Source organism: Oncorhynchus nerka, linkage group LG7, assembly GCF_034236695.1.
Source record: "Oncorhynchus nerka isolate Pitt River linkage group LG7, Oner_Uvic_2.0, whole genome shotgun sequence".
NCBI lineage: Eukaryota > Metazoa > Chordata > Actinopteri > Salmoniformes > Salmonidae > Oncorhynchus > Oncorhynchus nerka.
The window spans coordinates 41,178,885-41,191,998 of NC_088402.1; positions in this window are offsets into that span (position 1 = coordinate 41,178,885).

Here is a 13,114-nt window from a genome sequence, read left to right on the forward strand (position 1 = left end):
TTTGTAGATTGATGAGGGGGAAAAAACAATTTATTACATTTTAAAATAAGTTTGTAACTAACAAAATGTGGAAAAAGTGAAGGGGCCTGGATACTTTCCGAATGCACCGTACATGTAGATAGGGGTAGAAGTGACTAGGCAATCAGGATAGATAATAAACAGTAGCAGCAGCGTGTGAAAAGCGTGAAAGTGTGTCTATGTGTGTGTGTGTGTGTGTGTGTGTAGGTGTGGCATCAATATGTATGTGTGTGTGAGCATATGTAGTGTGTGTGTGTGTTGGAGTGTCAGTGTAGTATGTGTGAGTGTGTGGGCAGAGTCCAATGAGTATGCCTACAGTAGAGCCAGCGCAAGAGAGTCGTCAAAAAAAGTGGGTCAATGCCTCAGCAGTCTAATGGCTTGGGGGTAGAAGCTGTTCAGGAGCCTTTTGGTCTCAGACTTGGTGCTCTGGTACCGCTTGGGCGGAGTAAATCCGGCCAAGCTTCGCCTCTTCCTCTCTGCCCAAATGTAAAACGAGGCCAAATTAAGAAGTGCAGTCACCCTTTAAGTTATTACTGATTATGTCCATGTATCCATTTGACTGTAGTGAGAATCCGGTTTTATACAGGTTTTATAAGTGACAGCCAGGTCACAGAACAGTTAGGCCTACTCAAAGGGACAATTTTGGAAATAAATTAAGTTGTTGTGTCAGAGCACGAATGACACATTTTCCCCACTGACTTTGTGTCTGCAGACACATCAGAATGATCTAAAAAGGAATGGGCAGTGGGTGGTGCAGGGTCTACAGGTTTGTGTAGTCAGAGAGGAAGAGGCGAAGAGAGAGGGTTTTTACTCCGCCCAAATTTTTGTATGGCGGTCAATCAGTGTCATGGTTGAATGAATAAAATAGGCAATTGAGAAGTTGTTAGGAGAGGCTTGTTGATCGAGTAGATGTTTCGTAATGGTTTGGTTGTCACAAACGCACTGATGTAAGTTGACATACGTGGCATTTCGGCAACTTTGAAAAAATATAATTTATATTGGAGTTGTGCCTGTTGTTCACCCTCGTATCTGCCCTCTCATTGGCTACCATTGTACCACCTGATCTCGCCTCTTTCCACATGCCTTCCATCTTTAAGGACACGGCATTTCCATTGTTAGAACAGTCCCTCGAGTATCTTGTCAATATAATATAAAATCTGTGGCGTAACGTTTCAATGCAGTGACGCAAATGAATAGTTTACGCAAGTTGACCTCTTATTATAGCTCAATGACGTTTACGCACAACCGTGCCAGGCAATGTACATCCGGATCATTCGCAAAATCTGAGGCAATCGCCTGACACACAGAAATAGAAACGTCTTTATTCATTGCCCTCTTGTGGGAGTTTTAGCAACTGTCGCAATCTCAAAATGTTCCTATTTTTAATTTGGTATTATTTATTGCAACAATAATAACAATATTACAAATCAATATAGGGACATTCCTGTGAATGCAATGAAAAAATAAAACGACCCCCTGCCCATTTAAAAAAAAAAGAAGAAAATCAGGACCTCATTTATATGTGACAAAGCAATGAGACAGACATTCAGAGACATGACTTCTAATAATGACTTTTAATCATTTTCCCAACTTTTTAAGTTTTATAAAATTGTAACAATTATGAAAAAAAAACTACAACATAAGGCATTTTTCCACCCCATTTACATTTGTGAATATAATATTTTGCCAAGAGAATAATAATGTTAATGAAATAGTTATGTTCGGAATTACAAGGATAAGCATAATGCCATTTAACATAATCAAAGGTAAACATAGGTAATTCTGGAGATTTTTACACAACCATTCATGAACTTCAATCCATAGTTTACTAGAATGGCGGCATGAAAAAAATAAATGCTCTATAGATTCTGAATCAGAGGAACTAAAAACTAAAGGCATTTTGTCAAAATTGAACCTTTTGTGCAAGAAATCATTAACAGGGTAGGTAGAAGCAAAATATTTAAAAATTAGTTTCTTTAACTTTTGGGATAACTGGACAATTAAGGTAAAAAAAGTTGACGCTTTTGACCATAGCACGGGTTGGTCACTTCCATAGAAATATATTTAATTATAATCAACAAAAATTACTTAATTGACTGCCAATTGTATCCACTTCTTGTTTATTTTTTTTTGTCCAAAAGGCTCAAGTCATTAAAAGTGGGAACAACCTCGTAATATAGCAAAGTGTCCTTAATAAGTTTAAGTAAAAGAACTGGATTTGCTTTGCAAACCTTAATATACTCTGAGTAATATTAACCTGAAATTTACCAATAAACTCAAACGGCAGAAACTCCCCAGTGTTGTCTAACAAAATCACATACAAAATGAATACCCGTGTCAACCAAATGCCTTTGAAAATGGATTTCCTATTAATTTTAACAACTCTATTCCAAATCAATGTTTTATGGGGGGGGCTGTTAGAAGTTAAGGTTCAGAGTAGGTACGTCCCAAGAATAGCACTAACCATCTCAAAATTAAGCACACAATTTAATTTGGAAAGACAGAGGCCTTGCTGCCCACCTTCAACATGTATAATTGATTGATTGCCCAAACTTTAATCTATTTATTTTAGCATGTGCAGTCAGTCAGAGTCCTATTTAGTTGTTTGGTGTTTATTTTGTCTCAAACATTGTTTCTTTTGGAGATTAAAATAGTATTATTATTATTATTGTTAGTCAAAAGTAAGCTATAACACCTTTTATTTCACATGCGTAACCTTCGTGCTTAACCTACATTTTGTTCACTCGTTTTGGTTACACATTACATACAGTCAGTACTTGTTTGTAAATGTAATGCAAACAACGACCACACAACTTCACTCATCGTCAAACTCTGTAGCCTATACTTATATATTCATGAAGCTTTGCCAAGCTGATATGCTGCAGTCATGTTGAGGTAGTAGGCCACTTGTTTTGTATGTTGATGAAAATGCAGCCAATGCATCAACATCTGTCTTCATAGTTTGTGTGCCATAGTTCTTCGGCGTGGGCTTTTACACATGCTGCAAACTTGGGGATTTTGGAAAGTGTCCTGCTACTAGTTTTTTAAAATAAAAAATACCTCAAGAGTTCTGTTCCTACATTTAGTCCTAGCCCCCTGACAATTCTTTATTAGGTCGTCACCTCATTTGCATAATTGGCCATGTGCATGTAATTGTGATGGAAGCTGTAGGAGAGAGGGATAACGTGGTGGGAGAGACAAAAAGTTAGTAAAAACACCCGAAATATGTTTAGAACTACAAATGAGCAAGCTGCAGAGAGTGGCACACACAGCGAATAAGAACCAGATATTTGAGGCCATACTGCTCCTTCAGCACTTTCTGGACCCCATTGTTAATCTCCGTCATAACAGAGGCATTGTCAGTCCCTATCCCCAGGAGTTTCTCTTTTTTAAGACAACACTTTGAGGAAAGCCACAACAGCACGGGCTATAGATTTGGCATCTCCTCCCTCCAACTCAACAAACCCCAGAAATGTTGATACAAATGTCTGCTTGGTGTCACTAAAGTACCTTATCACAACCCCCAGGTACTTAGAAACACTTACATCCGTGGACTCATCGAGGAGGAGGCTGAAACTCTGGTCACCCACATCTGTGACCAACTTCTTCAGAAAGTATGGCGCTAGAACACCATTAATAATTTCTGGGCACTTTGACCTGTGCATTTTGAAGTGGGTAGCAGCAGTGGAGTCTGAGAAAGCAGCTCTACATGCTTCTCCATTGTGATCACAGGCCAGCATGGAATTGTGTTCAGCGATAGCTAATATCATCGCATTTTTTGCAGAGTCCATTTTTTTAAACCATAAATGGCAGCTTGTTTTGGGTGGAACTGTTACAAGGCTTTGCCTTTTGAGTATGTTTTTGAGTTGTCATGTGTTTTTTTTACATCACTAGGTTTGGTGTATAAATCAGCCTTACAATACAGGCAGTATGCCCGTGTATCATCTCCAATAAACGGCTTCAACCAGCCTTTGAATTCAGGGTTTGATTCCCAGGGTTTGATTCCCACTCCTTTCTGTATTTTTGAGTGTACAGTTTAGACTGAGACATGATGAGCTAGCCAGCTAGATGTTTAGCTTATGTCACAGAGAGGCACACACACAGTGGACAAGGTGAGCATGTGACTGAGGCTGTTTGAGTCAAATGCAGTGATTTATTTTTGTGCAGTGATTTATTTATGACAAAGAACATTTTATATTTACATCCCGCCCTGAATATCAGCCAGCGGCATCTTCCCGCATGCGCAATTCATTTTCAGTCTGGACGTGGAGGGGTGAACATCTCCTGCTTTGACTGCAGCTGGGAGGGACTGCTGCGCAAGGACTGGGCCGCCTGTGAGTGCTTTGGGACAGGGGTGGGGCCCAGAACAGCACCCGCTGCTCGTTGAAAAGAGTAAGAATGATACATGCTTTCACAGAGTCTCCAAAAGTCTCCAATAACACCAGAAAAAGTCACTATATTTACCACTAGTCGATTTTTTTGAAAATGTGTCGATAGAAGGGTCTGAATACTCGCTAAATATAGCGACAAAGTCACTAAGTTGGCAATACTGTTGGCAGGGCAGGGATCCGGACCGGGCTCCGACATTATAGTTCCTATTTGCATCACATACACTACATGACCAAAAGTATGTGGACACCAGCTCGTCGAACATCTCATTCCAAAATCATGGCCATTAATATGGAGTTGGTCCCCCTTTGTATCATTAACAGCCTCCACTCTTCTGGGAAGCCTCCACTAGATATTGGAAAATTTCTATGGGACTTGCTTCTATTCAGCCACAAGAGCATTAGTGAGGTCAGGCACTGATGTTGGGCGATTAAGCCTGGCTCTCAGTCAGCATTCCAATTCATGCCAAAGGTTTTCGATGGGGTTGAGGTCAGGGCTCTGTGCAGGCCAGTCAAGTTCTTCCACACCAATCTCAACAATAATTTCTGTATGGACCTCGCTTTGTGCATGGGGGCATTGTCATGCTGAAACAGGAAAGGGGCTTTCCCAAACTGTTGCCACAAAGTTGAAAGCACAAAATCATCTACAATGACATTGTATGCTGTAGCGTTACGATCTTCCTTCAGCCCAAGACCATTATTCTTCCTCCACCAAACTATACAGTTGGCACTATGCATTGGGGCAGGTAGCATTCTCCAGGCATCCGCCAAACCCAGATTCGTCCGTCAGGACTGCCAGATGGTGAAGCGTAATTCATCACTCCAGAGAATGCATTTCCACTGCTCCAGAGACCAATGGCTGCAAGCTGTACATCACTCCAGCCGACACTTGGCATTGCGCATGTTGATCTTAGACTTGTGTGAGACTGCTCGGCCATGGAAACCCATATAATAAAGCTCCCGACGAACAGTACTTGTGCTTACGTTGCTTCCAGAGGCACAATTGCAATCAATATATATATATTTACGCTCAGTGTGTCGTCTTGATTTCAGAGGGGATAGTTCAGAGCGACATTCATTCATGTTGGCAGTTGACGTTCTTCGCGTTCAATGATACCGAATTCCTAGCCAAAACCTCAGAAACTCTGACTTTCTACAAGTCAGGTGAATGTGTTGGACAGACATGAACACATGTATAGTGTGAAGGGGGGGCTCCAAGCGGTAGCCAATGGCCGTCTTCTACAAATTCTTGTACTTGATGGCAGATGGTGGCAGCTCCCATCGGCATTTGTCAATCTTTCCAACCAGGGCGGTTTTCTTATGCAGTAACTTATTTGCCAGTTCATGAGAAGTGGTCACATTTCTTCCTTAGGGATAGCCCCCTTTTTAAAAAAATGTCTCCTAAAATGACATACCAAATCTAACCGCCTGTAGCTCAGGCCCTGAATGAAGCAAGGATATGCATATTCTTGGTAACATTTGAAAGGAAACACTTAAGAAAATACGAACAAAAAACAACAGTTTTATTTTCTACCACCGTCTTTAAAACGCAACAGAAAGGTTCCAGTTCTAGCCATCACTCTGGTTGTAATTCCGATGGTGTCCACAAGATGACAGCAGTGGATGAGCAAAGTTTTAGACAGATAACTTGAATTATGAGCAAACTACATGACATTTAGTGTGAAGTCACACAGGTACATTTGGGCAAATCACATTGGCATTCATAACATTTTTCTGCAAGAATATCATCAAATCTGTATACTTGGACTTTGATTTAGCTTTTCCATTATCAGTAGCCATATTATAAGTTCAACATTTGCAAAACAACCAGTTTTCATAACTTCATAACTCTGAATATTCTTCTACTTTTTGTCCAAAAGGAAAAGGCATGCTATCGCAAAAGGTTAGCACCTACATTTTGCAACAGAGACAGGGTTTCCGGATACTCCCGTAAAGCCCAGCTCATTGGCTATCTAGCTAACTTTGTTTGACCCCGATTGGTGCTTATTTGACAAAGATACAGTCGATTAAATGAAGACCGGCCGCGTCATCGGCGTGCCATGAAGGCGTCGCTCTCTGACCAAATTTGGTGTCCTATATGATATACTACACCCCTAATGATATAGTGAAGTCTGGCGACATCCTAGGATCTCTGAGGAATACATTTTCACAGATTCCTTTCTTCGCAAATTGAACGAGTGGAAATACAAAATTGATTGTGCACCTTTTAAGTATATGAAAAACAAAAAACAACACTTCATGTTATCTCTGGGTCCCTTTGGATGATAAATCAGAGCAAGATTTCAGAGGTGAATTTATCAAACCTATCAATGTGAAAAGTTTTGTTGTTAGGAGCTCTCCTCAAACAATAGCATTGCATTTTTTTGCAGTAATAGCTACTGTAAATTGGACAGTGCAGTTATATTAACAAGAATTTAAGCTTTCAGGCGATATAAGACACTTATATGTACCGACATTTGTTGTTTCTATAACATTTACATTACATTTAAGTCATTTAGCAGACGCTCTTATCCAGAGCGACTTACAAATTGGTGCGTTCACCTTAAGACATCCAGTGGAACAGCCACTTTACAATAGTGCATCTAAATCTTTTAAGGGGGTGAGAAGGATTACTTTATCCTATCCTAGGTATTCCTGAAAGAGGTGGGGTTTCAGGTGTCTCCGGAAGGTGGTGATTGACTCCGCTGTCCTGGCATCGTGAGGGAGTTTGTTCCACCATTGGGGGGCCAGAGCAGCGAACAGTTTTGACTGGGCTGCGCGGGAACTGTACTTCCTCAGTGGTAGGGAGGCGAGCAGGCCAGAGGTGGATGAACGCAGTGCCCTTGTTTGGGTGTAGGGCCTGATCAGAGCCTGGAGGTACTGAGGTGCCGTTCCCCTCACAGCTCCGTAGGCAAGCACCATGGTCTTGTAGCGGATGCGAGCTTCAACTGGAAGCCAGTGGAGAGAGCGGAGGAGCGGGGTGACGTGAGAGAACTTGGGAAGGTTGAACACCAGACGGGCTGCGGCGTTCTGGATGAGTTGTAGGGGTTTAATGGCACAGGCAGGGAGCCCAGCCAACAGCGAGTTGCAGTAATCCAGACGGGAGATGACAAGTGCCTGGATTAGGACCTGCGCTGCTTCCTGTGTGAGGCAGGGTCGTACTCTGCGGATGTTGTAGAGCATGAACCTACAAGAACGGGCCACCGCCTTGATGTTAGTTGAGAACGACAGGGTGTTGTCCAGGATCACGCCAAGGTTCTTAGCGCTCTGGGAGGAGGACACAATGGAGTTGTCAACCGTGATGGCGAGATCATGGAATGGGCAGTCCTTCCCGGGAGGAAGAGCAGCTCCGTCTTGCCGAGGTTCAGCTTGAGGTGGTGATCCGTCATCCACACTGATATGTCTGCCAGACATGCAGAGATGCGATTCGCCACCTGGTCATCAGAAGGGGAAAGGAGAAGATTAATTGTGTGTCGTCTGCATAGCAATGATAGGAGAGACCATGTGAGGTTATGACAGAGCCAAGTGACTTGGTGTATAGCGAGAATAGGAGAGGGCCTAGAACAGAGCCCTGGGGGACGCCAGTGGTGAGAGCGCGTGGTGAGGAGACAGATTCTCGCCACGCCACCTGGTAGGAGCGACCTGTCAGGTAGGACGCAATCCAAGCGTGGGCCGCGCCGGAGATGCCCAACTCGGAGAGGGTGGAGAGGAGGATCTGATGGTTCACAGTATCGAAGGCAGCCGATAGGTCTAGAAGGATGAGAGCAGAGGAGAGAGAGTTAGCTTTAGCAGTGCGGAGGGCCTCCGTGATACAGAGAAGAGCAGTCTCAGTTGAATGACTAGTCTTGAAACCTGACTGATTTGGATCAAGAAGGTCATTCTGAGAGAGATAGCGGGAGAGCTGGCCAAGGACGGCACTATATAAAATATATATATATATATATATATAAAAATATGTGATTGTGACATAAGGCAGTGCATGATTTACAACTGTCCCATTAACAGGACGCCAATCCCTAAGAAGTTTTAATCGAGATAAGGTTCCATCTGTCCAGTTGTCTGGCTGTCATCCACTTTCCCCAAGTCGGGGAAACTATTCACAATGTATTTGGAGTCAGCATCCACTGCCAGCCAGAACTTGAATCCATAACGGTCCAGCTTCTTTCCCATGAAATATGAGAAAACGCATTACTAATCCACAGCAATATTCGGCCCTGGATTGTAGCAGGTGACACTATTTTTGACAAAACTGTTCCAAACGTGTGACACGGGTGAAATGTGTCATTTTTGATACTTTGACTCTTTAGTTCTTTGTGGTCCAATCATAAATATTGCATGATATCTCTAAATCTGTTCCTTGACATTGTTTGCCTAAAAAATATGACCCCCCATTGGTCATTCCAAAAGCTCTCCATCTTCATGCAATTGCCTCCGAAAGCCCCACGAACGTACAGTAGCGCAATGAAGGCTTGAACCTCATCCAAAGACATGTCCAATGAACTGTGATCAGTGCATCAACATGTTGATGTCAAACAGTCAATGGAAGGCGCTGAGTGGGCTGCTGTCTATGTCGCTTTTTGCATGCTCTTTTGTCCCTGGAGTGGCCATGAAAATATGTTGAGTTGCCTACTGGCCTACTGCTTCTCCAATGGGGTTTAACCTTTGCCAAAGGGAGCCATCTTTGCCAGTCTCCTGCACCCCATTTTCAAATCAAATGAAATTGTATTAGTCACATGCACCGAATACAACAGTGAAATGCTTACTGACAAGCCTCTGACCAACAATGCAGTTAAAAAAAAATATGGATAAGAATAAGAAATAAAAATAACAAGTAATTAAAGAGCAGCAGTAAAATAACAATAGCGAGACTATATACAGGGGTGTAATAGTACAGATTCAATGTGCAGGGGCACCGGTTAGTTGAGGTAATATGTACATGTAGGTAGAGAGTTAAAGTGACGATGCATAGAAGATAACAACAGAGAGTTGAAAGAGGGGGGGGGGGCAATGCAAATAGTCTGGGTAGCCATTTGATTAGGTGTTCAGGAGTCTTATGGCTTTGGGGTAGAAGCTGTTTCGAAGCCTCTTGGACCTAGACTTGGCACTCCGGTACTGCTTGCCGTGCGGTAGCAGAGAGAACAGTCTATGACCAGGGTGGCTGAAGTCTTTGACAATTTTTAGGGATTTCCTCGGACACTGCCTGGTATAGAGGTCCTGGATGGCAGGAAGCTTGGCTCCAGTGATGTACTTGGCCGTTCGCACTACCCTCTGTAGTGCCTTGCGGTCGGAGCCTGAGAAGTTGCCATACCAGGCAGTGATGCAACCTTTAGAGAATCTGAGGACCCATGCCAAATCTTTTCAGTCTCTTGAGGGGGAATAGGTTTTGTCGAGCCCTCTTCACGACTGTCTTGGTGTGCTTGGACCATGTTAGTTTGTTAATGATGTGCACACCAAGGAACTTGAAGCTCTCAACCTGCTCCACTGCAGCCTTGTCGATGAGAATGGGACGTGCTCGGTCCTCTTTTTCCTGTAGTCCACAATCATCTCTTTTGTCTTCATCACGTTGAGGGGGAGGTTGTTTTCCTGGCACCACACGGCCAGGTCTCTGACCTCCAGGTCTCTGATTGATGAGCCTTGAGGGCACAATGGAGATGAACGCTGAGCTGTAGTTAATGACTAGCATTTTCACATAGGTGTTCCTTTTTGTCCAGGTGGGAAAGGGCAGTGTGGAGTGCAATAGAGATTGCATCATCTGTGGATCTGTTGGGGCGGTATGCAAATTGGAGTGGGTCTAGGGTTTCTGAGATAATGGTGTTGATGTGAGTCATGACCAGCCTTTCAAAGCACTTCATGGCTACAGACGTGAGTGCTACAGATCGGTAGTTGTTTAGGCAGTTTACCTTATTGTTCTTGGGCACAGGCACTACGGTGGTTTGCTTAAAACATGATGGTATTACAGACTCGGACAGGGAGAGGTTGAAAATGTCAGTGAAGACACTTGCCAGTTGGTCAGCGCATGCTTGCAGTGCACGTCCTGGTAATCTGTCTGGCCCTAGGGCCTTGTGAATGTTGACCTGTTTCAAGGTCGTACTCACATCGGCTTGATCACAAAATCTTTCAGAACAGCTGGTGTTCTCATACATATTTCAATGTTATTTGCCTCAAAGCGAGCATAGAAGTAGTTTAGCTCGTCTGATAGGCTCGTGTCACTGGGCAGCTCTCGGCTGTGCTTCCCTTTGTAGTCTGTAATGGTTTGCAAACCCCTGTGACACCCCTGTTTTGCTAGCACAGACTGGCAAAGCATCAATACAGGGCTACACCGGTGTAGTACGATTAGATTTTAGTCCTGTATTGACGCTTTGCCTGTTTGATGGTTCGTCGGAGGGCATAGCAGGATTTCTTATAAGCTTCCGGGTTAGAGTCCCGCACCTTGAAAGCGGCAGCTCTAGCTTTTAGCGGATGTTTCCTGTAATCCATGGCTTCTAGTTGGGTTATGTACGTACGGTCACTGTGGGGACGACGTCATCGATGCACTTATTGATGAGCCCAATGACTGATGTGGTGTATTCCTCAATACCATTGGAGGAATCCTGGAACATGTTCCAGTCTGTGATAGTAAAACAGTCTGTAGCTCAGCATCTGCTTCATCTGACCACTTTTTTGTTGTTGACAGAGTCACTGGTGCTTCCTGCTTTAATTTTTGCATGTAAGCAGGAATCAGGAGGATAGAATTATGTTCAGATTTGCCAAATGGAGGGCGAGGGAGAGCTTTGTATACGTCTCTGTGTGTGGAGTAAAGGTGGTCCAGAGTTTTTTCCCCCTCTGGTTGCACATTTAACATGCTGATAGAAATTTGGTAAAATGTATTTAAGTTTCCCTGCATTAAAGTCCCCGTTTTCTTGTTTGATTATGACGGAATACAGCTCATTCAATGCTGTCTTAGTGCCAACCTCTGACTGAGGTGGTATGTAAACAGCTATGAAGAATACAGATGAAAACTCTAGGTAGGTAGTGTGATCTACTGCTTATCATGAGATACTCTACCTCAGGCAAGCAATAGCTCGAGACATCCTTAGATATCGTGCACCAGCTGTTATTTACAGAAATACATAGTCCGCCGCCCCTTGTCTTACCAGACAACTTGAAAACTTGAAAACATCCGGGTTGGACATTAAATGGAATCAAGTTATGAGCTTAAACTTCAAAATAAAAGTCCAAGTTTGACGCAATATAAATGTGAATAAAAATGTAATCATGCATTTAGAATAAAGTTGTCACAAATATAATTCTTGTGACAACTTTTTTAACTTCTAAGTTCAAAAATGACAACACAAAAATTGACTATGCGAACATTTTGGTACATTATTTAAAGTTAATCATTAGTTTATACACTAACCTTCACACATCTAGATGGCCGGGCGGGGTGGGTGTGGAGCCAGAGACAGCAGGGGTTCAAACTGTAGAACCCAGTTACTACATTTTGAATATAAAAATGGATTTGATCAAACAAAACAGTGCTACATTTTATGTCTGGGACCCTCAGGATGACAAATCAGAGCAAGATTACTGAATGTAAGTACATTATTTACCTTCAGAGGTGAATGTATCAAACCAGTGGCCGTGATAAAGTGTTTTTGTTGTTGTTCAGTCTCCTCAAACAATAGCATGTTTTTTTCACTGTAATAGCTACTGTAAATTGGACAGTGCAGCTAGATTAACAAGAATTTACACTTTCTGCTTTCTGGAAAGTTTGCTCTTACTTAAAATGTCATGCTATTCACATTAGAGTACGTTAGCATAACCGTCCAGGTATAGGGACACTGATCCCGTAGAGGATTTATACCACTTACGGTTAGTACCGTCATTAATCCTTCCCCACTGGTTTCTCCAAAACCACCATATAAAAAGCCAGACTGCGGTTTGCAATTGCACATGGGGACAAAGATGGTACTTGTTGTCATGTTGTGCGGATGCGTGTTGTGGGGATGCTTTGCTGCAGGAGGGACTGGTGCACTTCACAAAATAGATGGCATCATAAGGTAGGAAAATTATGTGGATATATTGATGCAACATCTCAAGACATCAGTCAGGAAGTTAAAGCTTGGTCGCAAATGGGTCTTCCAAATGAACAATGACCCCAAGCATACTTCCAAAGGTGTGGCAAATGGCTTAAGGACAACAAAGTCAAGGTATTGGAGTGGCCATCACAAAGCCCTGACCTCAATCCTATAGAAAATTTGTGGGCAGAACTGAAGCGTGTGCGAGCAAGGAGGCCTACAAACCTGACTCAGTTTCACCGGATTTGTCAGGAGGAATGGGCCAAAATTCACCCAACTTATTGTGGGAAGCTTGTGGATGTAACGTAACGTTCGTCGTTGGAGTGAGGTGAAGGAGAAGAGGACCAAAACGCAACACTACACAAAATGAAAACGAAACAGTCCCATGTGGCACTAACACAGAAAATAAACACCCACAACTCAAAAGTGAAACCAGGCTCCCTAAGCTGCCTCTGATTGAGAACCATACCAGGCCGAACACAGCAATCCCAAATCATAGAAAAACGAACATAGACAACCCACCCAACTCACGCCCTGACCATACTACAACAAAGACAATAAAAGAACTAAGGTCAGAACGTGACAGTGGAAGGCTACTTGAAACATTTGAACCAAGTTAAACAATTTAAAGGCAATGCTACCAAATACTAA